The sequence below is a fragment of the Lagenorhynchus albirostris genome, chromosome 13 (assembly GCF_949774975.1).
Source record: "Lagenorhynchus albirostris chromosome 13, mLagAlb1.1, whole genome shotgun sequence".
In the NCBI taxonomy this organism is placed as follows: Eukaryota; Metazoa; Chordata; class Mammalia; order Artiodactyla; family Delphinidae; genus Lagenorhynchus; species Lagenorhynchus albirostris.
The window spans coordinates 30999204-31007756 of NC_083107.1; positions in this window are offsets into that span (position 1 = coordinate 30999204).

The following is an 8553-nucleotide window of genomic DNA, read 5'->3' on the forward strand; positions in this document are numbered from 1 at the left end:
GTGGAAGTTGAGACCATAAGCCCTGAGAAAACCCCACTGACTTGACACGTGTCATCTTGTCAACAAGGAGCATGCCGGTGGAGCAGTGCATGGGGACATTAGACTGCACTGGGTTGCTAGGAAGGGGAAACTTCTATTTCAAGAAGAGAGAGGGATAGGGGGTTAACTTGTGAATGTTCGCATGTTTTATGACACAAAGAAGGATCCTAAGATATTTAAGAATACTAAGAATTTTAAGTTTGCTGCCTTCCAAAAAATTGGAGAGTTTGCCTTACTACACTGACCATCTTAAGGCTTTAGCCCCGCACTCTAATCACTTTTCTACTGAATTTGCCAGTCTTCGTTCTTTGAGACAGAAATTGTTAAATATGACCTTCCTGTCTACCAGCCTCCAGTGACTCACTCTCCCTTATTTGTCCCCCACTCTCCAACACATTTGACTGAGCCCCTTTTGTCAAACTCTCGAAAACAAAGTTTGCTATCCTGACCACATTGCCATCTAATCTTCTAAGAATCCCACTGGGCACCAAAGGACCATTTGTCCAGTTTCCTGGCAAAGATTTTGGAAGATGTTCCAGATAACAGAGACTACTCAAGAAAATTTGGCAAATTTTTTCTTTAGCAAAATTTGTCCACAATATGGACAGATCTGACACTCTCGACCAAATTTTGTGTCAATCAAATAGGTTCAATGTTTGCTGAGGTCTGGGAGGTCCCACTGGTCCTTGGGCCTTGTTGACACCCCATAGCCTTCTAAGGCAAAACATCCTTCAGTAAAAATTAGTCTCTTTTAACTGTTATGAGATTTCCTTCATGCCTGTCCTCCATGGGATCACCATCTGCAAAAAGTCAAGAGAGCCTTCCCAGAAGCAATTTACTGTTCAGGATAACAACATTTCTAAAGACTCTAAATCAGCTGAATGATGGCTTTTGGTTGTAAGAAAAGAAAAGGCACCAGTAATAACTTCAAGTCCAGTGGCAGAACCATAGTCTATAGCAAAATACTTTGATGGCATTCCATAAGACAAGTCATCAACAACCTCAGCTCAGAAACAGTCAAAGCCTTGTTAAACCCAGCATCCCACTGATAACCTTACCAAAGCCCATCACAGTCTAGCTTGAAAATCAGTTCACTTCAATATATCCCTTGACTCAATTTATGGCAGTCCCAAACTCATCTCAAAGCCCTGTTTACAGCCACCCAAATGCAGAGATAGAACTTATTCAACACAGTCCTAACCCAGCTCTGATTAATCCAGAGCCATGAAAAAAAAATGAGCCAATTTCAGAGATAGATCCTGAGTAATATAGTTCCCAACCCACCTCAGCTAAGCCCACAGACCATCCCAGTTTATCCTAAACCAGACCCAAGTCCAGCCTGAAGTTTGATCACCAATCCCCTTTAGCCTAATCCAGCCAGAGTCTAGCCAAATCTCAAAGCCAAATACAGCAAGCCTTATGAGGACACATTCCTACAAGGACTCAACCAAGAGAATAATCCATAATTCATACCAGAATACTGTAAAAAAAAAAATCCATCCCAGATCCTCATAAGACTTGAAGTCTTGCAAACAAAACATTTATTTCATCCAGAGCAGAGACCAGGCCAATCCAACCCAGAACCCAAGAGAGGAACGAAATGGACCAGTGCAGGAGTCTAGGTTACTAACAAGACCAGAGTTTACAAATGCCTAATATAAGATTTATCAGACAACTCAAGGTCATCACAAAGGTAAATACAAGACCAATACAGCCTTTTTCTACCCAGTTCTGCTCAGCCTTGGCATATTTAAGGATATTTAAGATCAAGGTCTTACTCAGAGACCCCAGACAAGTTTACAACTGAAGATGCCACAAGAAATCTACTTAGACCTGTCAAGCCTATAACTCCTTCGACACTTTTTGCTAATGACCACTATCCAAGTCCCAAGCCCCAAAGAGCAATTGTTCTCAAAGTTCATGTGTATCACATGTGTGTGGGTGAAGCTGTGTGGAAGGGGAACTGTGAAGGTGGGGGCAAAGACGTTAACCACTCTGGAATAACCAATGGCACTTTTTCAAGATACATATATCTGTAAAATATTAGAAATGGATGTAGGGGTTTCAGGGACACACATAGTTTATTACAGCCTTACAGTGACCAATTTCTTTTCCATCTATGCCCTATAGCTCTTTCTTCTTTAATGAGATCTATTGAAATAGGTAGAATTAATGGTAATGCCATTAAACTGAGCACTAGGCAGGCCACACACTAATTAATAGTGTAATTGCACAACAGGCTATCTGGGGCAAAGCACAGCTCTGCCATTACTAAAAGGGTGACTGCACTACTTAAATGACCTACCCATAGTACAGCTTCCCATCTGCAAAATAGGGTTAATATTACTTACCGCCTTGGGGTGTCGTGTGGTTTCAATGAGATAATGCCATGTGTGGCCCTCAAGAAGCACATAGTAGATTTTGACTTTTCTTGTTATTGGAAGATTCTGGGAAATTGCATGTGAATTTCTTCTAGAGATGGGAAGAATAAATTTAGAAGAACCACTTTCAGAGTGTTTGATTTTTCTACCACCAGTGAAACAAAGCTGTTTCTGTTCCACGGGCATTCGCATTATCAATTTTGAAAAATGCAAAGATAAAGATTCTAGCCCATCCAAGATCTACTGGGAGTTGATGGTTTCCTAGGGAGCATACAGAAAACAAATGGAAAACATGCTTTGGGACTATGAATAATCTATCGACACCAATGCTGTTTCTGCTAGCCAAGAATGCTAGAGAGTGAAACTCTAAAGAAACGTCTGAGTAAATGGTTATAGTCAGTGATGCTTCTTTCTGATACTGTTTTTTTTAAGATCTAATAATCCATAGAAAACAACCTTTATTATTTCTTCTTAGTAACTCACTCATTCTTTCAAAAATAGTTTTTGGATATCTGCTATAAGGCAGGCCCTGTGCTTACATTGATGATAGAAGGATGAATACAACATGGACCTTGCAGAGTTTAGCTTGGAGACACAAATGCGTAAATAGGTCTAACAGTGCTGTTAACCTACCTTCTAGAGGAAACTCAACTTGTCTTTTCCACTCCACCATGACAATTCCAAGGAGAAGTAGGTCTGACATAATGGAATCCTCAGTGATACATTATTGGACCACAACCCTTTGGGATGACTTATTCTAGGATGTGAATGAGTTAAGACATGGCAAATGTCTCTTTCTACTAGTAATGAGATACCACTTCCCTAAGAAGACCCAGAAGTGATGATGAAGAAGCCCATGGCAAAGAGACCAAGAGCTGGACTACTTAAGCTGTCTCCAGTCTGAAACAATGGAATTGCTAGGATCCTTGTCATGGATCACTAGAGCACAGAAGGGCTTGGGAGCAGAGCTGTAGCTGATAATGAGGTATGCATTCACCTGATGAGTTTGCCTCCAGTCATTGACTCCTTAGGGAACTGCTTGGGCAAAAGTCAGAGCTGGAGCAGCTGTCTGGCATAGGTTTTCAGGCTCAAGTGAATATGTGTCCAAGATGGATGTTTAAGAAGCAGGCTCATTCTGGAAATTCAAAAAGCATTTGCTCTTACTGTAGCCAAAGTAACAGTGGGGAAATCATATGTCACTAATAGTGAGAAGGCCTCTATGTCCCCTGGAATAGGCATTGATTCCTGAAGCTACAGCAGACTTCTCTGAGAATAGGTAGAGCTCAAGGTGTGGATGGTACTACCAGGTTTTGTTTTCCTCTCCATCATATTTCTCCTTGAAGGTTGAGGACTGACTTTCCATGAAATCTTAATCATAGCTATAAATTTAGGCATTAAAGTGTGAATTTAATTCAAAAAAATAGTGGAGTCAGTCAATAAACACAAAAAGAAGACTAAGAACCCCAATAGCATAGGGGAATTTTCATCTTAGGTTGAAATGGAGGAAAAAACCTGTTGGAACTGTAACTCTAACAGCCAACAGGGAAGAAATAGAGACCCATGCCCAGAACACTGTCCTCTAGAAATAAGATTTGCTCAAAGGTAGAGGGAAACCCTCAGGTGATAGACAAGAAGGCTTTTAGAATCTTGTGTCAAAAACCAGAAACCATAAAACTGGAGTGTGGAGGGAGTTTATCATAAACTTAGTAAGTAATGGGAACATACTTCTTAATCACACAGTCAATTCAGGGACTGTGGGAAAGAGAAAAATAGGAAAGAAAAACATTCAAATCCAGCAAACTGTATGCATATATAGTAACATTTTTGGAATGCTTTTTCCACATATGGGTAGTTCCCTATTAATCATGTTCTCCCGACATAAAATTAAAACAACAAGAAGTACACTTTCTAGTCTTTTTTACTGCTGTAGTTTAGATATGTATGGGTGATCCCACTATGTATTTTTAGTTGGATTACTTTATTCCTCTCTAAGATGTCTGTTTATACCTTTTCTTCAAAATTTCCAATATACCCTCCTTTACTCTTAATTCATACTGCTGCTTCATATTTAACTGGAAAATTAGAATGCAGAAGAGAAATTTATGCAAATTTTACATTCAGGAATGATAACTGGGATGAAGAGTTTTGGAAGTCATGAGTTTAGAAGCTGAAGCTATGAGTATGCTTACATACCACTCTGGGCTAAGTGAAGAGAGTAGTAATGATGAGGGTTAAGAATGGATCATCATGGTTTTTACAGAGCTTGACAAAGAAAGAAGAACCAAAATGAAAATAAGACATTTCTAGGAGGGAATAGTCATCAGTATGATGACAGGGTAAGAAGACAAGGACTAAATACTCTTCATTAGATTTAGTAACTAGTTCTTTGTTGACCTTTATGAAAGGAGCTTAATAAAAATGGTGCTAGAAAAAAAGGAACATTCAGAGAGAAAAAAAGAACTCTTAAAAATTAAAACACAGAAGTAAAAATTAAAAAGCTCAACAGAATAAATGGAAAATAAGTATGAATACGTTTTTTTTCAGGAAGTGGAGTAAAAAAGACCATAAGCAGAAAAAGATGAGTAGAAAACATATGCTAAATAGTGGACAAGTACAGGAGGTCCACCGTCTGAATAATGGAATGACAGAATGTGAGAGCAGAGAAAATAAAGGGAAGAAATCATCACAAAGAACATTTCCTAGAATGAAGGACATATGCTTCTAGTTTGAAAGGACCCTCTGAGTCTCCAAAACAAGGGTTAAAAATAGACCTACCCCAAGCTCATTATTAAACATCAGAAAATTTAGAACAGAGAGGAGTTTCATAGGACTCTAGAAAGAAAAACCAGGTCATATATAGATTAACAGTTATCAGAAGGGCCTTGGACTCCTCGACAGCAAAATTTGAATCCAGTAGATAATGGAGCCTCTGAACTTCTGAAGGAAAACCCAGAATTCGGTACACAGCCAAACTGTCAATGAAATGTCGGGATAGAAGAGACATATTCAGACATTCATGATCTCGAGAAATTTATCTGCCATGCATATTTCTCAAGATGGTACTGGAGGAGTTCCGCCAAAATGAAGGAGTAAGCCCAAAAAGAAAGACATAATACCAAAGCAAAAGGGACACCAACTGTGATGGTTAATTTTACGTGTCAACTTGGCTAGGCTATGGTGGTTAGTTTTTTGGTCAAACACCAGTATAGATGTTTCTGTGAAGGTATTTTTTAAGATATGAGTAACATTTAGATCAGTAGACTTTGAGCAAAGCAGATTAACTTTCATAATGTGGGTAAGCCTCATTTAATCAGTTGAAAATATTAAAAGAAAAGATTGAGATCCTCAGAAGAAGGCATGCTTCCTCCAGAATACCTTGGGACTCAATACTGCAAGATCAGCTCTTTTCTGGGTCTCCAGCCTGTTGGCCTGCTCTACAGATTTCAGATTTGTCAAGCACCTCTATTGCATAATCCAATTCCCTAAAATAAATCTCTCTCTCTTGGCCTCTCTTTCTATACATTGTATAAGTTCAGTTTCTCTTGAGAACCCTAACTAAGGCATCAGCTCAGCATAAAGGCAAAGAGAATTCTTAGGATGACAGCAAAGGGATGTCCCAGAGGATGTAACCAAGCAGGACCCTATGGGGCCTTCCCAGGACAGACCCCCCTCCATGTCCTCCACATGCCTCTTGTTTGTAGAAAAACTTTAGCTTCCTAGGCCTTTGCTGAGTTCCAAAGACTAAATTTAATCAGAGAAGTGAGAAAATGTAGAAACAAAGGAAAACAGTCAAGCAATACAAACTAATAATAGTTTAGCCATTAAATAAATTCAAGGGCTTTTAGTTCCTCTTCAAGTGCTATAGATAATATTCCAAGCCATATCCTTTGCACTGCTTTGCAGATACTGAAACCCCCACCAGGTGGAAGAAGTTAAGTGCATGCTCATTGCAAGCACATAGACCCCAGACTGGTTGGAACTAGAAGGTTGATGATGTTGATTCCCGATTACCGCACCACCAACCAATTGGAAGAATGTCCCTGAGCTGATCATGCACCCCGCAACAATTTCCCTCACCCTGTCTTTTGAAACCTTGCCCAAAAAGTCATTGGGGCACTTGGGACTTTTGAGCATTAGCTGCCTGTACTCCTTGCTTGGTGTCCTGCAATAAATGCTGCAATTTCCTTCACCACAACCAAGTGTCAGCAGATAGGCTTTAAGGCATGTGGGTGAGTGGACACAAGTTAGGTTTGGTAACAATGACAGGTATGTCTCCTAAAAGAATACTTCTGATGAAGAAAAGAGAAATTGATAGCTACTATGATGTGATTGACACAGGAGAGCTAAATCTCCCCCATAAAATAGAAAGTAAGTGGATAATATCTGAGGTTAATGAATTAAAATATATTAGTCTGTGTATATCATTTAGAAATATGGTCATGTGTAAATGCCAGAAGAATTACCTAAAATGGTTGAAAAGGAATGGGGACTGAGAGCTGTGGAGAATGGTGGGGCAGGAAATGGGAACATTTTATTATAAGACTTTAAGACAATTTGACTTTTAAACTATGTGACTTTATTATTTTGAGTAAAAATTTATAATATTTAAAAAAATGGGAGGCTTCAGATTTTGCTAAAGATTCTTTTTTTTTTAAACATAAGTCTTTGAAAATTTATTGTGGTTCAAATCCTAATAAACAGGCTTATTGTACATGTATTCTTTTTTTTTTTAACATCTTTATTGGAGTATAACTGCTTTACAATGGTGCGTTAGTTTCTGCTTTATAACAAAGTGAATCAGTTATACATATACATATATCCCCATAACTCTTCCCTCTTACATCTCCCTCCCTCCCACCCTCCCTATCCCACCCCTCTAGGTGGTCACAAAGCACCGAGCTGATCTCCCAGTGCTATGCGGCTGCTTCCCACTAGCTATCTATTTTACGTTTGGTAGTGTATATATGTCCATGCCACTCTCATTTTGTCCCATCTTACCCTTCCCCCTCCCCATATCCTCAAGTCCATTCTCTAGTAGGTCTGTGTCTTTTTCCCATCTTGCCCCTAGGTTCTTCATGATCATTTTTTTGTTTGTTTTTTAGATTCCGTATATATGTGTTAGCATATGGTATTTGTTTTTCTCTTTCTGACTTACTTCACTCTGTATGACAGACTCTAGGTCCATCCACCTCACTACAAATTACTCAATTTCGTTTCTTTTTATGGCTGAGTAATATTCCATTGTATATATGTGCCACATCTTCTTTATCCATTCATCTGTTGTTGGACACTTAGGTTGCTTCCATGTCCTGGCTATTGTAAATAGAGCTGCAATGAACATTGTAGTATATGACTGTATTTGAATTATGGTTTTCTGAGGGTATATGCCCAGTAGTGGGATTGCTGGGTCATATGGTAGTTCTACTTTTAGTTTTTTTAAGGAACCTCCATCTGTTCTCCATAGTGGCTAAAGATTCTGCTAAGGAATTCTGCTAAGTTTGTTTCATTCTATTGGGCTATTAGCACAATGGAATGCCATGTTGTCTTTAAAAGTGACAATCAGGGCTTCCCTGGTGGTGCAGTTGTTGAGAGTCTGCCTGCTGATGCAGGGGACACGGGTTCGTGCCCCGGTCCGTGAAGATCCCACATGCCGTGGAGCGGCTGGACCCATGAGCCATGGTCGCTGAGCCTGCACGTCTGGAGCCTGTGCTCCGCAATGGGAGAGGCCACAACAGTGAGAGGCCCGCGTATGGCAAAAAAAGAAAAAGTGACAATCACATGGACTAGATAAAAATACATGGAGATATTTATAAAATAAAGTTAAAAAAATAGAAAAAGTTGAAAAGTAAGCACAGATTAATTTATAAACTTTGAAGGCAGCACCAAAAATCATATACATGATACACACATATCATATGTATACATGATACTGTATAACTATGTACATATATGGTTTCTATATACACACACATACAAACATACACACAGTTATAATTAAAATACGAAATAACGCCTAACATTAGGAGAATGATTTTTAAAGTTTTGGGTCATTAATAAAACGGTACATTATATGGCCATTAAAAGTAAAACACAGGAAGACTGTAAAACATGATGTAATGCAAACATGTACATG